Source organism: Urocampus carinirostris, chromosome 2 (assembly GCF_059441175.1).
Source record: "Urocampus carinirostris isolate Australia breed hairy pipefish chromosome 2, RoL_Ucar_1.0, whole genome shotgun sequence".
NCBI lineage: Eukaryota > Metazoa > Chordata > Actinopteri > Syngnathiformes > Syngnathidae > Urocampus > Urocampus carinirostris.
Window position 1 is genome coordinate 69,999,525 of NC_142350.1, and position 27,032 is coordinate 70,026,556.

At 43.7% G+C, this 27,032-nt stretch overlaps 1 protein-coding gene across 3 annotated transcripts in view; it reads right to left on the bottom strand.

Moving 5' to 3' along the window:
- sema6cb (semaphorin 6Cb) overlaps positions 1-27,032 on the bottom strand; it is a 270,038-nt gene that overhangs the window by 119,282 nt on the left and 123,724 nt on the right. For 2 of the 3 annotated variants that reach the window (XM_088327667.1, XM_088327669.1), the window contains exon 3: positions 8,899-8,951. The exons of the other annotated variant lie outside the window; for it this stretch is intronic. The gene's annotated coding sequence lies outside the window, so the exon portion shown is untranslated. The remainder of the gene's footprint in view (positions 1-8,898; positions 8,952-27,032) is intronic. 3 annotated transcript variants of the gene reach the window in all.

The window sequence follows — 27,032 nt, forward strand, 5'->3', positions numbered from 1 at the left end:
ACGCTCAGCCCGGTCGACTTCGTATTTCTAATCCTCCTCATCTCATTCTGGAAATTAAAATACACACTTCCTACTTTTTTCAAGTTAACAATCAATTCCAATAATCTTATTCAACTTTCTTCACTTTGTCCTTGTTCACAAACATTAGCCGTGCTAGCTAATCGACATTTAACCGTGTCAAGTGCGTCCCCCGAATGCTTTGCTTCTATTTTAATGAATGCAAACAAAATCCCCGATGAATAATGCATGAAATTTCGAATTCACGCTCGGACAAACAAGGGCCGCTTTTGTGCTCGACGTTGCTCGACGTTGTTCGCGTTTCGTAGATTCTGTTAGCAAAGCTCGCCCTGAACTTTGCCCCGCGCGTGCTAAGTCGACTCTGCGCATTCCAGCCGGGGCCCGTGCCGGTTGCCGGCTTTGTTTCACTTTGAGTGACGAGTGAAGATAAAGACCTGAGAGTTCATGGTCAGATATGGAAAAATATGCTACAGTAGACCTAGAGGTAAGATCGTAGGGCCGAGCCTGTCCCCAGCACGGTTCGGGTCGGGCCTAACATGTCAGGTCGAGTCAAGTCATGTTTATTAGTGACGCCCTTAATCACAAAGAGTCTCAAAGGCCAGGGAAGCGAAAGCAAAAGCGAGGCTGCCGGTCGGGCCTAGCTGCTAGGCTAAGAAGGCTACCACACAGACCAGCGCTTCCGATCATGTTCCTGACCAATGCCAGGTCCATCGTTCACAAAATGAGTGAATTTGAGCTGCGGATCGCCTCCAACAGCTTCGTCCGGAATTGCAGTATTTTTGTCCCCGACGCCGCAGTCCAACTAGCAGGACGCACGCTACACCGGCACGAACGAGACGGAGACTCCGGTAAAAACAGGGGTGGGGGACTATGTGCTGCAATAACAACAGAATCATTGACACACACTGCTCACCCGATATAGAGTTTCTAGCAGTATCGTGTAGAACCTTCCATCTACCAAGAGAGCTAACTGTGGTCATTGTGATTGCCGTTTACGTTCCACCGGATGCTAACGTTAGCATAGCGCTAAATCTCCTGCTCGCTGCTATCAATAAACAGCATCTTGCGCACCCCGACGAAGCTTTTATCGTCGCCGGCGACTTTTATCAGGCATGCTTAAGGACTGTGCTTCTCAAATTCATTCAATACGTGGACTGAGCAACCAGGGGAAAAAACACTGAAAAACTATATTAGGTTATTACTTTAAGTTCTTTTGAGTTCTGATATAAATCACTAATCCCAAGAAAATGGATCCAATGAACCAGGTCAATTGAAATAGCACACACACACACAATTTATTAACACAGAGAATTAATGATAGGTAAAAAATAGTGGAGGGGATGACGCCAGAGATTATAGGAGTTTTTGACTGCTGAAAGTCTAGTAGTTGCTAGCATAAAAAAAACGTTTCCCATTATAATGCTAGTCGATTTGGGGGGGATTCCCTTGTACAGAAAAAAAAAAGTTCATTCCCAAGAGCCAGCAAACAATGTGTTAAATCTGAAACAGTCCTCTTACTTGTTGTTGGGGAGAGATTTGTTCTCGTGCTCCAGCTTGTCTCAACATGTGGCCCACGTGCTGAGCTCAAGGCTACCGACCAGGCCCGCCCGGCTGCGCTATGCGGGTGTCATGCGAGGCAGTAAAAAAAGAGAACGAGCTATCGATCAGTTCCTCTTTTATATGGACCAGGGACGCTTGACCAGATCATGCCTCTATGGGCGTGGTCTTCGATATCTGATAGTATCAGGTGAAGGTGTTTGAAGTTGCTAAACTTGTTAGAAAACCAAAGAAGTGAGATGTTGCGTAATGATCTGTACTCAAGAATGCCCCTGCAATCGACATCATTTTATGGTTTTATTTACATTCAAAACTTCATGTTATTAGATTTCATTATGGTACAGATAAACGCACCCCACCTTTATCGTTAATAAATTATAAGATGATTTCAAAATGAACTTTGGAAGAATTGATCATGTATTTAAAGACATTTATCACGTCGAATAGTAAATGAAAATTATTTTCTAGAGCATGTTAGAAATCAAATTTCCAAGAAATTTACAAAAAAACATTACAGGTCGGGGACAAAATCTAATATTTTTATTTTCTTACTTAGGATTTTCCTTTTCTGTCTTTTTATTCAATCAACAAAGCTTTTCTACTTCCCATTCACGTTTCTCTCTCATTTTTTTTGAAGGACACGTGATCGCACGCTTCGGGTCACCATGGCAATTGCGGACGTGCACAAAACATCATACGTCTCCGCCCCGACCAAGACCAAAGACCTTTGTCATCTTTTCATCTCATTCGCTGGATAGAGCAAGCAAGAGTAGGAAGTGGGGGCTTCATCGATGAGTGGACTAAGATCTGATCAAAGCCAGTTGTGCCATCTAATGGTGATTTTTCATCCTGAAATCATTCCTAGGGGCTTGATACTTACTGACGAGCTGGCCAAAACCCTTTAAAATATGTATATTTTCAAATAAACCCAAAACACTTTAAGGGACGCAGCACGGCGGCGCAGTGGTTAGCGCTTGTGCGGCACAGTTCATGTCATGGGAACCTGTCGTGGGTTCAAATCCAGCTCCAGACTTCCTGTGCGGAGTTTGTATGTTCTCCCCGTGCTTGCGTGGGTTTCCTCCGGGCACTCCGGTTTCCTCCCACGTTCCAAAGACATGCATTTCAGGTGAATTGGCCGGTCCAAATTGTCCCTAGGTGGAAATAAGCGAGTGAGTTGTCAGTCTCTGTGTGCCCTGCAACCAGTTCAGGGTGTCCCCTGCCCACTGCCGGAGATGGCTGGGATGGGCTCCAGCCCCCCCTGCGACCCTAATGAGGATAAGCGGTGTAGCTGATGAGATGAGATGAGACTTCAAGGGACAATGCTTCTGAAAACAGTTAAGTATATTTTGTCTTCCTTCCTTTCCAACCTGTGCATTAGTTCTTCACGTTCCGTGTTCTTCATTCTGGACTTCATGGTTTGCCCTTGTATAAGTCTGCTATCTTTAGGCGTCCCACCATCTTGTTTGCCTCCATGTTTACCTCCCGACAGGCTAAGCTACCCCGTCGTATTTCCCGGCATGTAGATGCAGACAGAATCAATCGGGAGGCATCTGTTGAGGATAATGGACATTTCTTGTCTTCTCAATCAAAAGGTGAAAAAGTGAGAATTTGTTTTCCAGTCTGCTGTGCCGCCAGCTGGAAAATTGATTATCGATTAGCGTTTGGAATGCAGCCAGAAGCCCGCAGCTCGCGTCGTTGACATTTTCGCAGTCCGCCGGGTGGTACGGCTGCCGGAGCTTTGCCGGGCATCCGTCCGGTCGTCCGTCCGTACCGTTTATCGGGCGAGCCGATTTTTGGGATCGATGTTTGTCAGTTTGACGGATTTCAGTATCGACGTTTTTCTTTTTTCATTTGACTGGCGGATTATTTAGGCTCCGCTCCCCCCTCCTTGCTACCCACCCCGCGCCTCCCCTACTCCAGACACTGCAAACAGTGGCAAGCTCTGCTAACTCCCTGACATGTTCCAGCATGTCTCATTGTAAATCAAGCCGGTGATAATATTGAGATATTAAATAGTGAGTGGTAGAAAAGGGTGTTTTTGATTGAGAGATAGCATAAAACGTGTAGGTCACTTGTTTAAGGCAAGCAAGTTCAGATGGAGACCGCTAGATTAGCTTTTATCATAACGTTAGTTCGTCAATCAAGTGTTTTTTCTATTTCCTGCACAATTAGTTTTTGGTTTATGTTAGAGGTGTTTAAATTCTTATTTATTTACTATAAAAGTTTCAAAATATTATTACAGTTTTATTTGAATTTATAACAAATAATCTTTGTTTCTTTTTTCGTTATTAAGACATTTTTACACCACGTTTTATTTTTTACAGCAAATCAATATTGGTTCCACATATTGTTTATGTCATGATTACTGATGTGACTCAGCTGTGCCCGCTCATTTTGGCGCCAACTGCCGGGGGTTCTGATTGGCTCCCTGTCAGTATTTGAACCCAGTCCTGATAGTCCCCTGTTGTCAGTCCGTCTGCAAATCTCCGTGTATACTAGGCAAGCGTTTTTCAACCCTGACTCCAACCTGTCCCGTTTTTGCTCCCGTTCGTTTTCGGCTACGACCTCTTTTGATCCCGACCACGTCTGCTCTCTCGTCCCGGCTTACGACTCGTTTCCGACCCCGACCACGCCTTGCTCTCCTAGTCCCGGCTACCGACCCGTTTTTCTGTCCCTGACACCGCCATCGCTCGCTACGGAAGATCCACTTACGTGTTCGGATCACAATCCGAGTACGAGAGCGACATGCTTCCGCGTCCTGGCGAACACCGGCTCGTGGGCGCAGCCCTTCCTCTCTCTTACAATAAAACTTGTGGTAAACGCTACGCAATTGGGTTCTGTTTCTGTTCTGGTCCTGACAGATTATCAGCCTCCTCCTGATTTTAATAATTGTAACAGCCCTGAAAAACCCAACATTAAAGAGACAGCTAGAGCAGACACGCTAATAATCAAAGTGCCAAAATGTCAACTCTTTTTTTCATTTCAAAGAACTTCAAAGTCAGTTTACAATTGGTGTTCTGTCTAATTGTCCTATCGTAGCCTGAGCTGAAAGCAATTTGCTGTTCTTTATAATCAATAAATTATTCATTCGGAAAGAGGGAAATTATAACTTAAGGGGCTGTAGTAAATTCCTAATCCCAAAGGTGAGAACCACCAGGAAAAGTATGTGTGTGTCTGTGTGCGGAGTCAAACTTTGGAACAATTTACAAGACGAGATCAAACAATTTCCCACTATTCACTTGTTCAAATTTAAATACGAAAAAACATTACTGGCGGAATACAGAGATGAGGAGGATGGGGTATGAGTGGTAGGGGAGATTGGGGATAGTCTGTCTAGTTAGTTAGTTAGTTAGTTAGTTAGTAACTTTTTGTTATTGTTGCTATTCTTATATCATAACTGTTATTATTAATATCATCACAATTGTTGTTATATCATTTATGTATTTGGTGGGGAAGATGAAGGGGTAGGGAATATAAGCATTGGCTTCTGACTACCCCTTTTCGAACATATTATGTCACATCATTTGTTGTTGAGTTATTGTTTTTGTTCTGTTTTTATTTTGAGTTCGAATAAAGTTTTCATTCATTCATTCAATTAATAGCTGCAACACTGAAAGTTAGAAATGTTGTGAACAGAATTTTTACTGAGGATGTAAAACAAAGTTTGGCATTGGACCAGCACGATGAACCGAAAACCCAAAAATCGATATCGCGATGTGACGTAGTGCGACGGTGTCATCGCGAGACACTGCTTCACTTAAAAAACGTAAACTAGGTTTGCAATGGATTCAAAGTTATTTGACAGGGAGGAAGCAATATGTGAAAATGGGAGAGTTGTCATCTGAATACTTGGAGATCTGTTGTGGAGTACCACAGGGTTCTATCCTGGGCCCAAAGTTATTTAGTTTATTTATTAACAATATTTGTAATATTTCAAAACTATGAAAAATGGTAATATTTGCAGAGGACACTGATATTTTCTATTCAAATGATAACTATATTGTTTTGGTAACCTGCATTAATTGTTATTTACCTTATTTTCCGCACCATAGGGCGCACCGGGTTATAGGGCGCACCCCGAAAAAAAAGTTGTTGGTCCTATATTTGACATACATAAGATGCACCGGATTATAAGGCGCTACAATGGGAACGTGGACAAAACAGTCAGATAGTTCAGTCCAACTTCTTACCCCCTTAACATTCCCAAAGCTTGCAAAGAAGCAGATACGTGTCGTAGACACGTGCGGATGCGGTGTCCGTACGATGTCACTCAAATGCATCGTTCCAAATATCATTCGGAAGGTTAAAGTCTTGGGATTCAAGAAATGCCAACCATTCCTTAGTTTCTATTTTCTTTTTCGCTCGCAACTTTACTGTGCATATGACAATAAACACTTGGAATTGAGTTTAATTTAAAAATAGACACTCCATTCCATCCATTATCTGCACTGCTTATCACAGAAACATCGAGTTCAGTCTGAATCAAGATACTGGGAAAATATATAGCCGGAGTAGCTCACCGAAGTCGTTGTGTTCAATAATAATGTGCAGCCATTGTCCTCTTATATCCGTGAGTTTAGTAAATCCAGGAGAATAAAATATTTACAAATAAAGAATAGTAAAAAAATGCTTTCTGTATGCCGTCAAACCACGTGCTATACGCATTCATCTTTTTCGGCCAATTGCAGGCTTTGTTTTGCCGCTTCAGCCAATGCCAGCCTGTAAATGATAAAAAGGATCCGCCTCTTGACCTCCGAATAACTTTAGCCAATAGTGATCGATTCAACTGATGATTGAGACATTGGTTAGCCAATGAAACGTTGGTATATAAATCCCAGCATACACCGCGTACGACTTGGCGTTCGGGGGAAAATCGAGTCGGCGGCTGCTTGCCTTTGTTGCGACTTAATATTGATCCACATATAAGGCGCACTGTATTATAAGGCGCATGGTCAGCTTTTGAAAAAAATTAAGACTTTTAGGTGCGCCTTATAGTGCGGAAAATACGTTAGTTAACCTAAAAGTATGGGTGGATATAAATAAATGATCTTTCAATTTAAATAAAACCAAAGTCATATTCTTAAGGTAATCGCAAGGCAAATCCAGATTTAGAAGTCAAAATGGATGGTGCTGTATCAGAAATGAAGTTTTTAGGGGTCATAATAGACAATAAATTAAGTTGGAAAACACACATCAGACACATACAAACTAAAGTATCTAACAGCATTTCAATGATTAATAAAGCCAAATTCCTTTTAAACTAGGATGCATTGTATTTATCATATTGTTCTCTAGTTCTGCCATAATTAACATATTGTGCAGAAGTCTGGGCCAATAATTACAAAAGTTGACTACAGCTACTTTTTATTCTCCAAAAACGAACCACACACAGGGTAGGATATCGAGATCATACTCTTATTTTGTTCCTAGAGTCCAAATGATTAAAATGAGATGATTTAGTAAAATTTTTCACTGCACAACTGCTAAAACTGGTCAACAAAAACATGGCCCCAGAAAACATCCAAAAATGATTCACTCGTAAAGAGGGAAATTATAACTTAAGAGGCTGTCATAAATTCAAAATCCCACTGGTGAGAACCACCAGGAAAAGTATGTGTGTTTCTGTGTGTTGTAAGGTATATTACATTTAGTTATTTGTAATTTTCTCAGTTACTCACGTTACAAATGGCTCGGATGGAATATACTTGCTTCCATACTCTTTTTTTATTCTCTGTTCTCTATTTTTCTACTCTTTTATATGATTCTGTTTAAAAACACGCATGCTTTCAGTCTTTATTTTGAAGGGTACAGGAAACTCATCATGGTTTGTTTTTACAACTGCTTGACTTCTTCTAATAAAAAGAATCGCCTCACCGGGCCACAGTGAGAAAGAGGAGTCATTCAGAGGAGTGGGTCCGTTTTTCTCCCCGCGGTAACTGGGGGCCTCCTGTTAATATCAAATCTGCATCTTCCTTTACTCTCATATCAGCCAAATATTAATATCCCAAATTAATCTGACAGTGTGGAGTCAAACTTTGGAACAATTTACAAAACCAGATCAAACAATGTCCAACGATTCACGTGTTTCAATTTAAATACGAAAAAACATGACTGGCGGAATACAGAGATGAGGAGGATGGGGTGTGAGTGATATGAGAGATTGGAAATTCTGCGTTAACAACTATGTTTAACTTTGTTGTTATTGTTGCTATTGTTATATCATAACTGTTATTATTAATATTATCACTATTGTTGTTATTATCATTGGTGTTTTTAATAGGAAATATAAGCATCTGCTACTTACTACTCCTTTTCAAACATGTTATGTAACAATATTTTGTTGTTGAGTCATTGTTTTGGTCCTGTTTTTATTTCAATTATCGAATAAAATCAAAGCGGCGCTGCCACGAGCGGCTGCCTTTTCCAGCAGCTGCCCTATTGTTTTATTGTCTGCTCCTATCTTCGGTGTTTTTTTCTTCCCGTTTTGACAACTACACTATGGATTACTTCTATCCTATGGGACATGGGTTTTAGCGCACAAAAATGCGTTTATTCAAGGAATCAACTCCTTGCCCTGAAGAATTCTCGTGCCGGCGTGATGAAGGGGCCTATCGTGGAAGAAGAGCCGGAGCTAGCGAAGCGGCTAGCGGCGTTATAAGTCTTCGGTACCATCCGTAAGCATGGTAAATGCGAACTCACGACCAAATAAGATCATCGAGTGCTGGTGGAAAACATCGAAGCGCACAGGGAGCGCAGTTGCCGTGTTTTGCGGAAACTTGGCTCACGTTTAGCATTCCGGACGCTAACGTGTAGCCACCCGGAGCTACCCGGAGCTATCCGGCTTCAGCGCCGCTATACAGAGACACGGAAGCCTGCGGGAATCGGAGAGGAGGCGGACTCGCTAACACGAGGTGGTGTATCCCTGGACACAAAGAAAAGATTTTCATCTGCCGCAGGGATGTCGAACTTTTGGACTAGCGTGTGACGTCATCCACTCCGCTACAAGCACCCCTAGGGCATCATGTTCATCTGTTAATAAACAACGGGGTAGACTGCTGGAAGTGTGAATTTCCCTACGGGGATGAAGAAAGTATCTATCTATCTATCTATCTATCTAAAGTTTTGATTCATTCATTTTCATTCATTCAAGTGTGAATGAAAGAAGAAGACTTGAGCGAAGACCTTAAATGTCAACGAGCGTCATCATCAATGGACTGTCAAGTAGTGTGATCCTGCCTTAAAAAGCCATTTGCCCGTTTCCTCTCGAGCACAACAGCGAGGGTCAAAGAGGCAAATCATCAAAGAGGATTCCGACACACTTACTGTATGGTTCTGTTGAACGTCTGTTGGTGTCTCTCGCCGGTTCTGGCAGGTTCCTGAGAAAGAAGAAGGAAAGAATGAGAGGAACGAAGGCGAGCAATGTTCCCCGTCATTTTCCTTACGGGTCTGAGCGTTCACACAAAGTCGGTGAGCAGCACTTGAAACAACAGTGAGCGACGGTAATCCCAAGTGTGGCAACTAAATCATGATCAAACAGGTCCAAAACTTGACATCAAGCCGAGTTTCCAGCAATGCAAAATGATTTTTCTCTTTTGAATGAATTGACTCATCTACGATGGCCTACAAACGTCATTTGTTTTTACGATAATTCTTTCACAAGATTTTCTCTCTGCCCTCGAATATGCATTTCCGGGCAATTTGATTTTCAGTACGAGTCACATCAAAGACACTCAATGTATCAAGTTAGCTAGAGCTAACTAGCTACGTTAGTGTCTTACCGTTGCCATTTTTACTAAGTAAACTCAAAACAAAGGCATGACAGGTAGATTTTTTTTTTCAGATTTAATCTTTTGTCCTCCCCAAGTGCATCCACCCATTACCCCACTCAACCATCTCAAGTATTTTTTTTTCATTTTTAATTTCCACAATTTTGTTTTGAGGTTTTTTAAAATGTATTCTTTTCCTTTTGATTTATTTCTGGGGCCTTTTTCTAATGCGGGATGGCTCTGGGGCCAGACATTCTGTTCTCAGGCGGGCGGGGTCAGAAAAGAATGTCTAAATTGAAACTCCAAATTACTAGCTTTTTTCTCTCCCCCCCGGTATTATGTTTTTCTAAATTGGATGTATTTTTTCACAAAAAATGGGGAAAAGACTTTCCTGTTTTGCATTGAATGTGTTAACCGCTTTATATAAAAGGTAACACCTGAACCAACTCAACAGTCTTTAGCAGTCGGAGAGAAGATTTCGTTTGCGTTTATATTCTAAGACTCATAACTTTTGATTGAAATGACCTAGAGACTCGCTTTTATTTTTGACTCAACGATTTAAGGCGGGCCAGATCAAATAATCCAGTGGGCCGGATTAAGCCCGCGAAATGCATGTTTGACGCGGGATCTAATACATTTAAATCTGTTTTTCTAGTTTCTAGAACATCTGTTTTGTCTTTTCATTTCTTTTTTTTCCTGGTATCTTTTGGCGCATAATACTAACATTTTGGGGGGGCTTATTTAGTCGGTTTGTCGTGTCCAGCATGGTCGCCGTGGCGACCGGCTGGCCCCGCCCCCTGGGCACCAGCTGAAGCAGATCGCCTAATTTGCGCGTTTGCTTCTTAAGGGGGGTTTGGGGTTTTGCGGGTGCTGGCTCATTGCATTTTCTGTTCTGTTTTGCTCTGTCCTGAGTCGGAGGAAACCTGTGTTTGCACGTTTTGAGTAAAAGCCTGTTTTGTTAGTGTTCCTAGTCTAAGTTTCTGATTGTTTATAAGCCTTGTTTCGTTTTGTCCCATGAGTGTTGGACGACTTTTATTTTGCTACATAAAAGTACGGATCGTTAACGCAAATGAGTTCTCCCTCCCTGCCTCCGTTCTGGTCCGGTTCTCGTGACACGGTTGTAAGATACAGAACTGTACTTAATCCCATTTTTTGAGTGGAAGTACAATGTTGGTAACAAGATTCACTTGGTATCATTGGAAATGATTTGAATGCAACACAAACTTTTTCATTCTTTTTTCCGTGTTTTTTTTCGCCTTTTTTTTTAAATTCCTTTAAAAAAAAAATCTCATTGTGTTTATTTTTTCCGAGCTGTTATTTTCAAACTTTTCTCTATTTACTTTTTTCCCCCACATTTCTTTTCTTTTTTTCTAAATTTTTCCTTTTTTTTCTCTTTCTTTTGTTTCTCTTTTTTTCTCAGCTTTTCACAACTTTTTCATTTTGGTATTTTTTTCTTTTTTGTTCTATTCCCCCTTCCTTTAAGTCATTTTGTGCATAATTTGACATCATATTTGCTCATGTAGGGATAAAAGAAGCAAAAAAAGCCGTTTAGGACCCGAAAGAGCCCGTTCATTTTAGTGAGCCGAGCCGAAAAAGCCGGTTCTCGACAAACTCTACTGCTTTACTCAACTTCGTTCTACTTCGACTCGACTTCAAACTACCTCAGGGGAACCCGTGTATTTTGACCTTCATGCACTGTAACTTTGACTTAAATCGCTTCTTAATTAGTAATTTTGAGCCCTCATTTTTGTGCGTTGGCTCGATTTTCTTGTGCGTGCGCAGTTTAGAGGGAACACTGAAGGTGACCCCGGTGAAAATCAAAGACGGGGTCCCTAGGGACCTCCGTTGTCACAACACACCCCATGGACACAAACAAACAAGAATCCTGCGAAAACAAAGGCGCTGATCAAAGTAGGAAACGTGACGCTCGCTCGGGTTTGAACTGGCGCCCACACGTGTACACAGCAGATGTCCGCCATCTTGCTGGCGAGCGTACGCCATTGCCACGCCGGCGCCCACGCTCGCAACAAAACAACCCGAGCGTGGGCGCGAGGCCCCAAACTCCACACAAAAAAATCAACGAGAAGAAAATGTATTCTGATAGAAAAAGCGGGAACGTAAAAGCACAGTGGACGAGGAATGGTGTCATCGCGAGACACTGCGGTTTTATTGAGCTCTTCCCTGGCAGAATGCGAACCATGACGGACGACAGAAGCACCCCTAGCAGACAGCCCTTGAACGAGCAATGTCAATAACTGTGACAGAAGAATGGTACCTTCACTTTTTACGATGGTGATTTATCGCTGTGCCAATTGGCAAGGTTCTAAGCCCGGTTTGGAATTGTATTCCTGTAGATCAAGGGTGTCAAACTCATTTGAACTCGGGGGCCACACAATAGAACAAACATTCTGTCGGGGTCCAGACGTGTAAATTAAAGAGAAAGAAAAAGAGAGAGAAAGAAATAAGAGAAAGAGGGCGGGACAAAGAAAGAAAAAGAGAGAGCGGGAGAGAGCGTGAGAAACAAAAGAGACAAAAAGTCGTGAGGGGGAAAAGAAAGGGAGAGGAAGAAAGAAATCCAAAGAGAAATAGAAAGACAGAAGGAGAGAACAGAGAAAAGAAAGCGCAAAGGGTAGGAAGAGAGAAAGAGAAAAGAGAGAAAAGGAAAAAAAAAGTTAGAGCAAAAGAAGTTTAAAAGACACAGAGAGAGAGAGAGAAAGAGACAAAGAGCAACAAAGGAAGAGAAAAAGAGATACAGAGAGTGAAAGAGACAGAGAGTGGGAGAAAAGGGGTGGAAAAGAAAGAGAGAGAGAAAGAAATACAAGTACAGTGTCTTTGTTGAGGCACCTGGCTTTGGCAACATCAAGTGGACATATTTCAAGCTGCAGCTTGTTTTTCTCTTGCGCTTCTCTGAGTGTTGTCTCGCGGGCCGGATTCGATCCCTTAGCGGACCTGATCTGGCCCCCGGGCCGCCTCTTTGACTCCTGTGCTGTAGATGAAGACTTAAGTGGGCAAATCAAACCTTTTTTTCCAGATTTAATCTTTTGTTGCCGAATCCTCCCCAAGTGCATCCACCCATTACCCCACTCAACCACCTCAAGTCATTTTTTTCATTTTCCATTTCCACAATTTTGTTTCGAGTTTTTTTTAAATGTATTTATTTCCTTTTGATGTATTTCTGGGGCCTTTGTCTAATGCGGGATGGTCTGGAGCCAGACATTCTGTTCTCTTCTTCTTTCTTTCTTTCTTTCTTCTCTTTTCCACCCCTTTTCTCCCACTCTGTCTCTTTCACTTTCTGTGTCTCTCTTTTTCTCTTCCTTTGTTGCTCTTTGTCTCTTTCTCTTTCTGTGTCTTTTAACCTCTTTTGCTCTTACTTCCTTTTTTCCTTTATTCTCTTCTCTCTTTCTTTATACCCTTTGCGCTTTCGTTTCTCTTTTCTCTCCTTCTGTTTTTCTATTTCTCTTTGGATTTCTTTCTTCCTCTCCCTTTCTTTTCCCCCTCTCTCATGATTTTTTTATCTTTTGTTTCTCACGGTCTCTCCCTCTCTCTCTTTTTCTTTCTTTGTCCCGCCCTCTCTCCTTTTCCCTCCCTCTTTCTCTTATTTCTTTATCTCTCTTTTTCTTTCTCTTGAATCTACTCGTCCGGCCCCCGAGAGAATGTTTATTTTATCGTGTGGCCCCCGAGTTCAAATGAGTTTGACACCCCTGACCTAGAGACTCGCTTTTATTTTTGACTCAACGATTTAAGGCGGGCCAAATCGAATAATCCAGTGGGCCGGATTAAGCCCGCGAAATGCATGTTTGACGCGGGATCTAATACATTTAAATCAATCTGTTTTTCTAGTTTTCGCCTGATAACATCTGTTTTGTCTTTGATCGCATCGTAGTGTTGCGAAGGACATTTTATCCATCTAGGGGAAAATAACCTCGTTGATTGATAACGGAGTTAGGCCCGACTGCCTGTTGATTGGCTGAGAATCGTCAAGGGACCCGCCCCCGCAAAATAGACCGCATCCCCCGGGCCCCATGACTGCTCTTCCGACACCACATGTGTCAAAGAGGTGGGCCCGCGGGCCGGACCGGGCCCGCCGAGGGTTTGAGTTTGGCCCGCGAGACAATGCTAAGAGAAGCACAAGAGAAAAATGACTCGCGGTTTGAAACGTGTCAGTCGGATGTCACCAAAGCTAGAAGTCACTCACAGAGCAACCAGAGCTGTATTTGTTTCTCCCTTTCTTTCCATCTCTCACATTCTCACATTCTCTCTCTCTCTCTCTCTCTCTCTCTCTCTCTCTCTCTCTCTCTCTCTCTCTCTCTCTCTCTCTCTCTCTCTCTCTCTCTCTCTCTCTCTCCTCTCTCTCTCTCTCTCTCTCTCTCTCTCTCTCTCTCTCTCTCTCTCTTCTCTCTCTCTCTCTCTCTCTCTCTCTCTCTCTCTCTCTCTCTCTCTCTCTCTCTCTCTCTCTCTCTCTCTCTCTCTCTCTCTCTCTCTCTCTCTCTCTCTCTCTCTCCTCTCTCTCTCTCTCTCTCTCTCTCTCTCTCTGTTTTTCCTCCGTCTCTTTCCCTGTTCTCTCTTTTTCTTTCTTTTTCCTTTCTCCCTTTCTGTCTTTCTCCCATTTGTTTTTTTCCTGCTTTTTTTTTCTATCACCCATTTTTTTTTTGCTTTATTATTCTTTCACCAAGTTTCTTTTTTTATTCCTTCTTTTATTCTTTCTCCTATTTGCTTTTTTCCCTTCTTTTATTCTTTCTTTCTTCCATTTGCTTTTATTCCTTATTTTATCCTTTCTTTCTCCCATTCGCTTTTTTCTCTTTCTTTCTTTCTTTTTCCCCCATTCGCTTTTTTTCTCTTTCTTTCTATCTTTCTTTATTTCTTTCCCCCATTTGCTCTTTTCTCGTTCTTTCTCTTTCTTTCTACTATTGGCTTTTTTCTCTTTCTTCCTTTCTCCCATTTGCTTTATTCTCTTTCTTTCTTTCTTTCTTTCTTTTTTTCCTTCTTTCTCCCATTTGCTTTTTTCTCTTTCTTTCTTTCTTTCTTTCCTTCTTTCTTTCTCCCATTTGCTTTTTTCTTTCTTTCTTTCCTTCTTTCTTTCTCCCATTTGCTTTTTTCTTTCTTTCTTTCTTTCTTTCTCCCATTTGCTTTTTTCTCTTTCTTTTGTCTTTTTCTTCTTTCTTTCTTTCTTTCTTTCTTTCTACTTCTTTCCTTCTTTCTTTCTCCTTCTCTTTCTTTCCCTTACTTTCTTCTTTTTTTCAATCGTTCTTTTTCTCCCATTCACTTCCTTTTCTTTCTCCCATTCACTTTCTTTATCTCCCTCTCCATTTCTCCTCTCTCTTGCTTGAGTTCCTTCTTTTTTCTCTCTCTCTTTCTTATTCTCCCTCTCCTTTTCCCTTTTTCCCTTTAGTCCGGCCCCTGTGAGATACCTTTCGTCGTTCAACGTGGCCCCCGGACTCCGATGAGTTTGACCCCCCGCGGCGGCCCTCAACGAAAACACATTTACGGGACTTCTGGATCGGTCGACCCCCCCGAGCTATCTCCAAGATCCACGAGCCTTTCCCATCTGCACTCCCACGGCTGGAGATTTCCCATGAGGCCTTGCAGCGCCTGCTGATCGATGGACCCTGCACGGGGGGGGGCGGGGTTTGTCTGCGGGAATTGAGGTATTAATAAAGCGGGCCATGGTCTCCGTTAGCGCCGAGAAGGAGAGCGGTCTGAGGCCGCTTGATTAACGGATGAGATTAATTTTGAGGTTTTGTCGGAAGGTGGTAGGAGGAGGGGGCGGGATTAACGCAACTATTCATAAAAGTATTTTTGCTCGAAACATATAGTTACTATCATATAGTTACTGTCAGGATTACGGAGGCGGGGCACCTGAGTCAACAGCCAGGGACCCTGATTGGCTGTTGGACTCTTTTTAAACTCCCGCCTTTGTCGGATCATCTGCGAACCTATGCTCCCCGCTAGGCAAGCTTTTGTGACTCTCCGACTCTATCCTGCCCTGTGTTCTGTCTGATTCCCGTTGCCGACCTCTTTTGTGGACCCGTTACTGTTTTGCTCCCCCGTCCCGGCCATCGTCCCGTTCTTCTGGTTTTCAACAACTAGCTTCGCTCGACACGGAAGTGCCACTTCTGCGTTCCTGCTATCTGCCACCCGTGACCGATGATCATTGGATCGTGGAAGTCCTTTAATCATTCTAAAGAAAGCTGAGTAAAACGAACGCAATTGGGTCCCGTCTCCGTTCCTGGTCCGTGACAGTTCCTGTTTTTTTATTCTGTATGTTAATATTGGACATGAAAAGGATATTTCATAGAATGCTAGTAATCTATTTTGTGCTAACTAGTCACAAAAAGTAGCTCTCACCCAAAAGGTTGGAGACCCCTGGTGTACGATATACTAATGTGACATGACTGACATGCCAGCTAATTGTCAGGAACCAGAAAAGGATCAGGACCCAATCGCGTGACGTTCTCACACAAGCCATTTATTTTACGGGAAATGGGGACTCATGCACATAGGAAGCCGGTCTGGCGTGGAGGGACAGGAAGCCAGAGACCGACGAGATCGATTCCAGTTGCCCGAGTTGATATCGGACAAATGGGGTCGATACTGGACAGGACGGGACAGACAGGATAGATAATGAATCAGGATATTGAAAATAAACAAGACAAACTAGACGGGAACGAAAACTGGAGATAATAATAAACATGACCAAAATAGACGAAAACAAAACTGAAACCTGAAATTTAACAGGACAAAAATAAACGGGAACAATACCAGACTGAAGATATCAACAGGAAAACAGACCAAGTCACAACCCACGTCTTGTGGGGCAGAAGTTCGTTTGACGGGCTGACAAAAAAGAAAGCGCTGAGGTTAATATTGAGAGAAAGCCAATCCCTCAACAAGCCGCAGCTGGCGCCACTCAGGCGGGGACAATTGGTCACCATGGCAACCGTGACACAGACGGGCGCGGACAATTGGCCGCCATGGCAACCATGACAATAATGTCAGTAACGACGTATTAGATTAAGAGGTATTCGAAAACCTTCGATGACCAAAGTTTTAGTTCCACCCCAGATCGCTAAGTCCAATGGAAGATTCATCCTTGGCGTCACTTTTATCGGTAAACAACTCCCCCAACTTGGGACGATCAACGAAATGGTAAATGGTCTGTATTATCGAGTGACAGAAAACGTCCCACATCAATAAAAAACTATGTGCAAATCTGAGACATCAGGGGTTCTGTGTCTCGCCCAAAGAAAAGAAAAAAAAACCAAGTCTTGCGGGGCAGAGGTTCGTCGACGGACTGACAAACGGTGAGCGACAGCACTGAGCTTAAATAGACGGAAAGCCAACCTGTCATTGAGCCGCAGCTGGTGCCACACGGGCGGGTCCAATTGGTAACCGTGACAATCTAGTTTGTAAATCCTTACACATGTGTATGTTTGTATGTGTCTAATAGACTCTGAAACGGCTGAACCCATTTTTGGGAAAATCTACGCAGTAGTACTCTATGCTTTTGGCAGTGTTTTTTTCTCCCGTCTGTCCCCGGCTTCGACCAGTTTTGATCCTGACCCCGTCTGCTCTCCCGTTCCGACTTACAACCTGTTTTGATCCTGACCACGTCTGCTCTCCCGTCCCGGCTTACGACCTCTTTTTGTCCCCGACGACGTCTTCTCTCCTTTTCTGGCTTACAACTCGCTTCTGAGCCCGACCACGTTTTTGCTCTCCTGTCCCGGCTATCGAACCGCTTTTTCCATCCCTGACACCGCCATCGCTCGCCACGGAAGATCCACAATGCGAGTACCAGAAAGGTTGAAAAACACTGCACTAATTTGTTATCATTGACAATAAATACAAAGTGAGTTTTATAATTTGAAGAGCCTTTGACATTAAACCGAAGTAGCCAGGAATCGAACCTGCCACCTCTGCCATGCTTACCAAACCATCAGCTTGACTCCAAATCACAAAATCCATTAAAATCAAAATTTTTTGTACAACCCCTTCTCGGATGTTTTTTTAAATGACAGGTGTTGTGCCGAAAAAGTCAATTATAACACTAGGTAAGTCAAATATGTGTCACGGTTGCCATAGCGCCCAATTAGCCCCGCCTGTGTGGCGCCAGCTGCAGCTTGTAGACAGATTGGCTCCCTGTACCTATTTAAACCCACTCCTATTTGTCCCCTTTTGGTCAGTTCGTCTGCGAACCTCAGTTAACAGTAGGCAAGCCTATTTTCGACCCTGACTCCCACCTGTATTTTGCTCCCGTCTGTTCCCCGGCTTTCGACCTCTTTTTGTCCCCGACCAAGTCTACTCCCCTTTCCTGGCTTACGACTCCCTTACGACCCCAATCATCAGATCTTCCGTGCAATCCTTTCCCTTCTTCCCAATAAACCTGAGAGAAACGTACGCAAGTGGGTCCTGTCTCTGTCCTGGTCTTGACAGGGATGGTCATAAAGGACCAGTGGGAAAGAAAGAAAGACTTTTCCAAATTCGATCCGCAGGCTGGTGTAATATTGACGTTTCCATCAACCTTTTCACGAGGAACCGGGATTTTGAAGATGCCGGTTCCTTAAACGGCCAATTTATCATTGAAGGCTTTTAAGACGCTCAACGAGGAGATGATAAAAAGCTCAATTTGAAGGCTTTCATTAAAAGTCTGTCGAAACAACGATGCCAAAAAAAATAGAATTTCCTGTTCTTTGATAATAATTCATTCCGTGGATTGACTCAACAAATACATATACACAATAAATCTAGGTTTGTAGACCTTTTTCAGGCCGGATTCAAGTACTTTTTAAGGACTTTCAAAGACAAATTTCCAATGACTCCAGGACCATCCTGTGTGAATAATACAATACAATATAAATCTTCCATTTACATATGCAATTTTAGTCGTTTTTTGCTCCCGTCTGTCCCCGGCTCCGACCCGTTTTGATCCTGACCACGTCTGCTCTTCCACCACGACTTACGACCTGTTTAGATCCTGACCACGTCTGCTTTCCCGTCTCGGCTTCGACCGGTTTTGATCCTGACCACGTCTGCTCTCCCATCCCAGCTTCGACCCGTTTTGATCCTGACCATGACTGCTCTTCCGTCCTGACTTACAACCCGTTTTGATTCTGACCTCTCTTCCATCCCGACTTACGATCCGTTTTGATCCTGACCACGTCTGCTCTCCCGTCCCGACTTACTATCTGTCTTGATCCTGACGACGTCTGCTCTCCCGTCCCAGCTTCGACCTGTTTTGATCGTGACCACGTCTGCTCTCCCATCCCGACTTACTATCTGTTTTGATCCTGACCACGTCTGCTCTCCCGTCCCGGCTTCGACCCGTTTTAATCCTGACCACGTCTGCTCTCCCGTCCCGACTTACAACCCGTTTTGATCGTGACCACGTCTACTCTACCGTCCCGGCTTCAACCCGTTTTGATCCTGACCACGTCTGCTCTCCCGTCTCGGCTTATGACCTGTTTTGATCCTGACCACGTCTGCTCTCATGTCCCGGCTTCCGATCTCTTTTTGTCCCAGACTACGTCTTCTCTCCTTACAACTCGCTTCCGACTATGTTTTTGTTCTCCTGTCCCGGCTACCGACCCGCTTTTTCTGTCCCTGACACCGCCATCGCTCGCCACGGAAGTTCCACGATCCGAGTACCAGAGCGACTTACTTCCCGCGTCCAGCAGTCACCAGATCGTGGGCGCAACCCTTTCACTACCTTCCAATAAAAACTTCACTGTAAAACGCGACGCAAGTGGGTCCTGTCTCTTGACGGTTATAATATGTTATTCTTCAATGTAAAAAAAAAAAAAAATCACTTATATTTTTAATCTAAGTAATTCATTTTTTAATTTTTTACATTTTCCAATGGGATTTTTTTCAAGGAAAGAGATTTAAAAACACTGCTAATTTGTTATCATTGACAATAAAGAAAAAAAGTGAGTTTTAGAATTTGAATTATGTTCCTCATCAACACCTGTCCCGTTTTTTGCTCCTGCCTGTCCCCGTCTCCGACCCGTTTTGATCCTGACCACGTCTGCTCTCCCGTCCCGGCTCACGACCTCTTTTTGTCCCCGACGACGTCTTCTCTCCTATTCCGGTTTACGACTCGCTTCCGACCCCGCCTTACTCTCCCAGTCCCAGCTACGGACCTGTTTTTTTCCGTTCCCGACACGGCTCACTACGGAAGTTCCACTTCCGCGTTCGGAACACCATCCAAGTACAAGACCGACTTGCTTCCTGCTTCCGGCGAACACCAGATCGCCTTCCTTCAATAAAACTTGGTGGTAAACGCTACGCACTTGGGTCCTGATTCCGTTCTGGTCTTGACAGTGTGATTATCAAATCTTGAGTAAATCAGGAATATATTTGGAGACGTTTAAATTCCAGAACTCCTACTAAAAATAAATCTTTATCTCTGGGCTTTATTTGAAACCCCTAACGATCGACTTTAATCCGGTCTTGAAACCTTAATCTGTTTTTTTATACAAACCGTAAAAACACTTCTCACACACAACTTGATTTTTACAATTTAGTCCAAACACTGCCTTGTAAATGTTTCCCTATTTATCCTGACATTCTATTTTTTCTCTTTCAAGTCTTCTATCAATTTACAGACTGCCGTTTTATTTTCCCCCCCTCTGTTCATCTTAATATGAGGTTATTATGAATTCAAAATCAAAAACTTTATGAAACAATTGAAAAAAACAGAGAAGAAGGATGGGTCTTATCTTGGTCCCATCCCCTTAACAGTTTAGGTACTTTTTACAATAATTTATCCAGAAAAAAAGTATCTCGTGTCATAAACCAGAACAGGATCAGGACCCAAACGCGTGACGGTCTCACACAAGCCTTTTATTTTACGGAAAATGGGGGGTCATGCTCGTTAGGCAGCAGTCTGGCGTGAACAGGAAGCCAGAGGCCGACGAGATCGATACCGATTGCCCGAGTAGAAATCGGACGGATGGGGTCGATACCGCACAGGAGGGGGCAGACAGAAAAGATAATGAAACAGGGTATCGGAAATAAACAAGACAAACTAGACTGGAACGAAAACTGGAGAGAATAATAAACAGGACAAAAATATACAGGAATGAAACTGGAAATCGATATTAAACAGGACAAAAATAAACGGGTACAATACCGGACAGGGAATACCAACAGGAAAATAGGACCGAGTCAAAACCCACGTCTTGCGGGGCAGAGGTTCGTAGACGGACAGACAAAGGAAAAATGAGAGCACTGAGCTTATATAGACGAAAAGCCAGCCAGTCAATGAGCCGCAGCTGGCGCCACACTGGTGGGGCCAATTGGGCATCATGGCAACCGTGACAATCTAGTATGTAAATCCCTTTGTACGTGCACATGTGTATGTTTGTATGTGTCTAATAGACTCTGAAACGGCTGAACCGATTTTTGCGGAAATCTACACAGTAGTACTCAATGCTTTTGGCAGTGTTTTTTGCTCCCGTCTGTCCCCGGTTTCGACCAGTTTTGATACTGACCCCATCTGCTCTCCCGTCCCGACTTACAACCTGTTTTGATCCTGACCACGTTTGCTCTCCTGTCTCGACTTACGACCTCTTTTTGTCCCCGACTATGTCTTCTCTCCCTTTCTGGCTTACAACTCGCTTCCGACCCCGTTTTTGCTCTCCTGTCTTGGCTACCGACCAGCTTTTTCCATCCCTGACACCACCATTGCTCGCCACGGAAGATCCACTTCCGCGTTCAGAGCGACCTGCTTCCCATGTCCAGCAGCTCTTTCTCTCCCTTCCAATAAAAACTTGCGAGAAACGCAACGCAAGTGGGTCCTGTCTCCGATCTGGTCTTGACAAATATAATATAATATTAAAAAAAAATCACATATATTTTTAATCTAAGTAATTCATTTCTAATTTTTGTCCCGCGGAATTTAATCAATGAAAGAAAAACACTGCACTAAATTGTTATCATTGACAATAAAGACAAATTGAGTTTTAGAATTTGAATTCTGTTCCTCATCAACACCTGTACTGTTTATGCTCCCGTCTATCTCCGGCTCCGACCCGTTTTGATCCTGACCACGTCTGCTCTCCCGTCCCGACTTAGAACCCGTTTTGGTCCTGACCAAGTCTGCTATCCCATTCCGGCTTACAACCTCTTTTGTCCCTGACTATGTCTTCTCTCCTATTCTGGTTTACGACTCGCTTCTGACCCCGACCACGCCTTACTCTCCCAGTCCCAGCTACCGACCAGTTTTTTTCCGTTCGCTACGGAAGTTCCACTTCGGCGATCGGATTCTGAGTACAAGAGCTTCCCGCGTCCAGCGAACACCGGATCGTGGGCGCAGCCCTTCTTCTTTCATTCAATAAAACTTGTGGTAAACACTACGCACTTGGGTCCTGTTTCCGTTCTGGTCTTGACAGTGTGATTTTCACATTTTTGAGTAAAGTTATTGTCATGATTACTGATGTGACTCAGCTGTGCCCACTCTTTTGGCGCCGATTGGCTCCCAATCAGTATTTGAACCCAGTCCTGTCTGTCCCCTTTTGTCAGTCCGTCTGCGAACCTCAGTGAACACTAAGCAAGCCTTTTTTCGACCTCGACTCCCACCTATCCCGTTTTTTGCTCCCGTCTGTCCCCGGCTTCAACTTGTTTTTTTGATCCCGACGACGTTTTTGCTCTCCTGTCCCGGCTTCCGACCTCTTTTTGTCCCCGACGACATCTTCTCTTCTTTTCTGGCTTACAACTCGCTTCCGACCCCGTTTTTGCTCTCCTGTCCCGGCTACCGAACCGCTTTTTCCGTCCCTGACACCGGAAGATCCACAATGCGAGTACCGGAAAGGTTGAAAATCACTGCACTCATTTGTTATCATTGACAATGAATACAAAGTGAGTTTTATAATTTGAATTCCGTTCCTCATCAACACTTCCTGAGGGGGCGGGAATAAGAAAATTTATTTTGGTAAACAGGAAATCAATGTTCAATTTGAAAGATCGCTTCACCAAATTGACGCTAATCATCGCGATAAAAGACGTCTCTTTCTAAAAGCTCCACTTTATCAGGGGTGCGAGTGAGCTCATTTTCACTAATGTGCATTTCAAATCTAAGATGAATCACTTTTTATATACCAGACGTGACTCAACGAGGCTCCCCTTTTATTTCCACGGCCATGACGACTTTGTTTGGAACCCAAAATCGATGGAGGTGTCATGAATGCTGATTCGGGGCACCTGGGACTGCCCTGTTGGCGCCAACAGCCCTGGTCGCTGATTGGCTCCCGGACTCTTTTTAAACCCCCGCTTTCCAAGAGGAAGCTGTCAGACCGTCTGCGAACCTACGCTTTCAGCTAGGCAGGCTTTGTACTGTCCGACAGTTTCCTGCCCCGTTTTTTCCTGCCTGATACCTGTTGCCAACCTGTTTCTGGACCTGTTTCTGCTTTGCTTCTCCGTCCCAGGCATTGAACTGTTTTGCCCTGTTTTCTGCTTGATACCTGTTGCCGTCCTCCTTTCTGGACCTGTTTCTGCTTTGCTCCTCCGTCCTGGCCATCGACCTGTTGTTGCCCTGTTTCCTGCCTGATAACTGTTGCCGACCTCTTTTCTGGACCCGTTTCTGTTTTTGCTCCACCGCCCCGGCCATCGACCTGTTTTGCCCTGTTTCCTGCCTGATACCTGTTTTCTGGACCTGTTTCTGTTTTTGCTCCTCCGTCCCGGCCATCGACCTGTTTTCGCTACGCTATTGGGTCCTGTCTCCGTTTCTGGCTCGTGACATAAGGGGCATTAGCGTGGACCCGGCTGAAGGAACGGGAGGTCGGCGGAGGGAAAAGGTCGCAAAAACTCACTTCTCTTTGGCTGGTGACAAATCAAGCGCTCTCCACGACCGCAAGAACTACAGAAACCAAAAAAAAGCCCCAGCTGTGTCTTTGATAAGGTCCAAATCGACTCTAAGTGGCGAGGCGGGGAAGGCGGGCGAGGTCGGCGAGGCGAGCGAGCGCAGGAACGCTCGCCGACGCCCACACGTGCTCTGAAATAGACTCCGGCCGCCATACTTTTGTTTTTCATCCAGGAGGTTTGTCGGACGCGTTTTAAAACCTTATCGTTCCTGCAAAATTCGCCTATAATCAATCCAAGACGTACCCAAAGTCAATCGAATGCTGTTCTTGAACTGAGAAAGGTAACATCAATGTTCCCTCTAAGCTGCGCAATGCCCTCACATTCTCAGCGCATTACTAATTAAGAAGCGACTGAAGTCAAAGTTACAGTGCATGAAGGTCAAAACACACGGCTTCCCCTGACGTTGTGTCCTAAATGCGGTATTTTGAAGTCAATGTCGAAGTCGAACAAAGTTGAGTAAAGTCAGTGGAGTTTTCCGAGAACCGGCTTCTTCGGCTCGGCTCACTAAAAGGAACCGGCTCTTTCGGGTCCTAAACGGCTCGTTTTTGCTTCTTCCATCCCTACATGACCAAATATTATGCAAAAAATGACTTAAAGGAAGGGTGAATAGAACAAAAAAAGAAAAAAATACCAAAATGAAAAAGTAGTGAAAAGCCAGAAAAAAAGAAAAGAAAGAAACAAAGTAAAAAAAGTAAATAGAGAACAAAAAGAAAAAAGTAACAGCTCGGAAAAAATAAACACAATGAGATTTTTATAAAGGAATTAAAAAAAGAAAAGAAAAAAAAAGGGGGCAGCACGGCAGAGCAGTGGTTAGCGCATGTGCGGTACAGTTCATGTCTTGGGAACCTCCTGTCGTGGGTTCAAATCCAGCTCCAGACTTCCTGTGCGGAGTTTGTATGTTCTCCCCGTGCTTGCGTGGGTTTCCTCCGGGCACTCCGGTTTCCTCCCACATTCCAAAAAATATGCATTTCAGGTGAATTGGCCGGTCCAAATTGTCCCTAGGTGTGAATGAGCGAGTGAGTTGTCTGTCCCTGTGTGCCCTGCGATTGGCTGGCAACCGGTTCAGGGTGTCCCCTGCCCACTGCCTGACAATTGCTGGGATGGGCTCCAGCACCCCCGCGACCCTACTGAGGATAAGCGGTGCAGCTAATGAGATGAGATGAGAAAAAAAAGGGAAAAAGAGGAAACATTTTGTGTTCCATTTTTCACAGCCCTTAAAACTTTGCATTTGAGTATTTTACTTTGGCCATCATTTAAACATTGTGAAAGAGTTGTAAATGTTTGACTGCTCTTTCTAGTCAATCTATGATGGTGCACACTTGCCCGCGTCCAGCCATCCCCGGATCATTGGCGCAACCCTTTCCCTTTCTTCTAATAAAACTTGTGAGAAACGCTACGCGAGTGGGTCCTGTTTGCTGTTTGCCTAGCTGTAGAAAACAAGATTGGCTTACATTACTCTGCAATTGAAAGGGACCGAAAAACATTCTTGCCGATTCTTGTCTCGGCGTCGGAATGCAAGGGGTGCCGGACGAAGACGTGGGCTAAAGCTAGCGAAAACTCCTCCGAGTACAGATCGAAAACAAACGCACCTTTTGTCGGAGCGGCATTCCTGCAAAGGCAACAATGCCAGGGTCGGAGTCAGAGTCGGCGGGAAAGAAATGCGAGGTATTTACTGGGTTTGTACGCTTTTTGTCCTGGCTAAATTCAAGCACTTTCAAGGCTAATTTTTCCAGCACCGTTCAATAGAAAATCGGGTGTGAATCATGTATTTTGCAGATGGGAGATTCTTTTTTTTGTAGCGGGATTTTGGTGTCATGATCACAGTCCGTCTGCGAACCTCAGTTAACACAAGGCAAGCCTTTTTCGACCCAGACTCCCACCTGTCCCGTTTTTGCTCCTGTCTGTCCCCCAGCTTCAACCTGTTTTTTGATCCTGACCACGTCTACTCTCCCGTCCCGATTTTCGACCTATTTTTGTCTTCGACCACATCTACTCTCCTTTTTCTGGCTCATGACTCACTTCCTACCCCGACCAAATTTTAGCTCTCCTGTCCTGGCTACTGACCTATTTTTCCGTTCCAGACACCACCATCGCTCGCCACGGAAGATCCTTTTCAGGACCCAAATGCGTGATGTTTCTCATTATTTTACGGGAAATGGCGTGGAATGAAAGGAAGCCAGAGGCCGATGAGATCGATACCAAAGACCCGGGCCGATATCGGACGGATGGGGTCGATACCGGACAGGACGGGAAAGACAGGATTGATATCAAATCAGGATATCGAAATTAAACGGGAAAAAAATAGATGGGAATAAAACTGGAAACCGATATTAAACAACGGGACGGACAGGAACGATATCAAAACAGGATATCGAAATTCAACAGGACAAACTAGACGGGAACGAAACTGAAAACCGATATTAAACAACGGGACGGACACGAATGATATCAAAACAGGATATCGAAAATGAACAGGACAAACTAGACGGGAACGAAACTGAAAACCGATATTAAACAACGGGATGGACAGGAATGATATCAAAACAGGATATTGAAATTCAACAGGACAAACTAGACGGGAATGAAACTGGAAACAGATATTAAACAACGGCACAGACAGAAATGATATCAAAACAGGATATCGAAATTCAACAGGACAAACTAGACGGGAACGAAACTGGAAACTGATACTAAACAACGGCACAGACAGAAATGATATCAAAATAGGATATCGAAATTCAACAGGACAAACTAGACGGTAACGAAACTGGAAACTGATACTAAACAACGGCACAGACAGAAATGATATCAAAATAGGATATCGAAATTCAACAGGACAAATTAGACGGGAACGAAACTGAAAACCGATATTAAACACTGGGATGGACAGGAATGATATCAAAACAGGATATTGAAATTCAACAGGACAAACTAGACGGGAATGAAACTGGAAACAGATATTAAACAACGGCACAGACAGAAATGATATCAAAACAGGATATCGAAAATGAACAGGACAAACTAGACGGGAACGAAACTGGAAACCGATATTAAACAACGGGATGGACAGGAATGATAGCAAAACAGGATAGCGAAATACAACAGGACAAACTAGACGGGAACGAAACTGGAGACCGATATTAAACAACGGGACGGACAGGAATGATATCAAAACAGGATATCGAAATTCAACAGGACAAACTAGACGGGAACGAAACTTGAAAGTGAAACCTCTTGACGTTCAAGATATGATCATTTTAAAAGATACTGATCACAGAGATCACCATCCGTCTGAAACAAGATTTACTTAATGTTAGTAGCACTTGTAGTTTTTGGGACACAACTTAAGAGCGCCACCTATCAAAAGAGACCAAAAGCGTCCATAGTCTCCAAATGCTTCAAGAACCGCAATTGATTTTGCGAACGTCTTGGATTTGGGGTGAATTTTACAGGAACAGTAAAGGTTTATCATACTTTGTTTTGTTTTTACTACCAACGGCGCTTACAATACAACCATCAGGCATTTCCAAACTGCAGCCCGGGGGCCTGTTATGGCCCATGATGAAATGTTTACTGGACCGAAGCCTCTGTCATGAAATAAATACGATGTGACCCGCCAGTAATGTTGACCGCAGCATAAAATATATTGGTACATAAAAAATCCACCATATATCCAGATAATGGCACTAGCTCTTTGGCCACCTTGCCATCGGCATTCTGTGAGAATCTTAGCCCATCCTATTTCCAACATGCTGTAAATAAAAAAAAGGAATGTCGACTGCGAGGGCCGCCGCTTCCAGCATAAGAGGAAATCAGAATAGTTTTTTCACCATA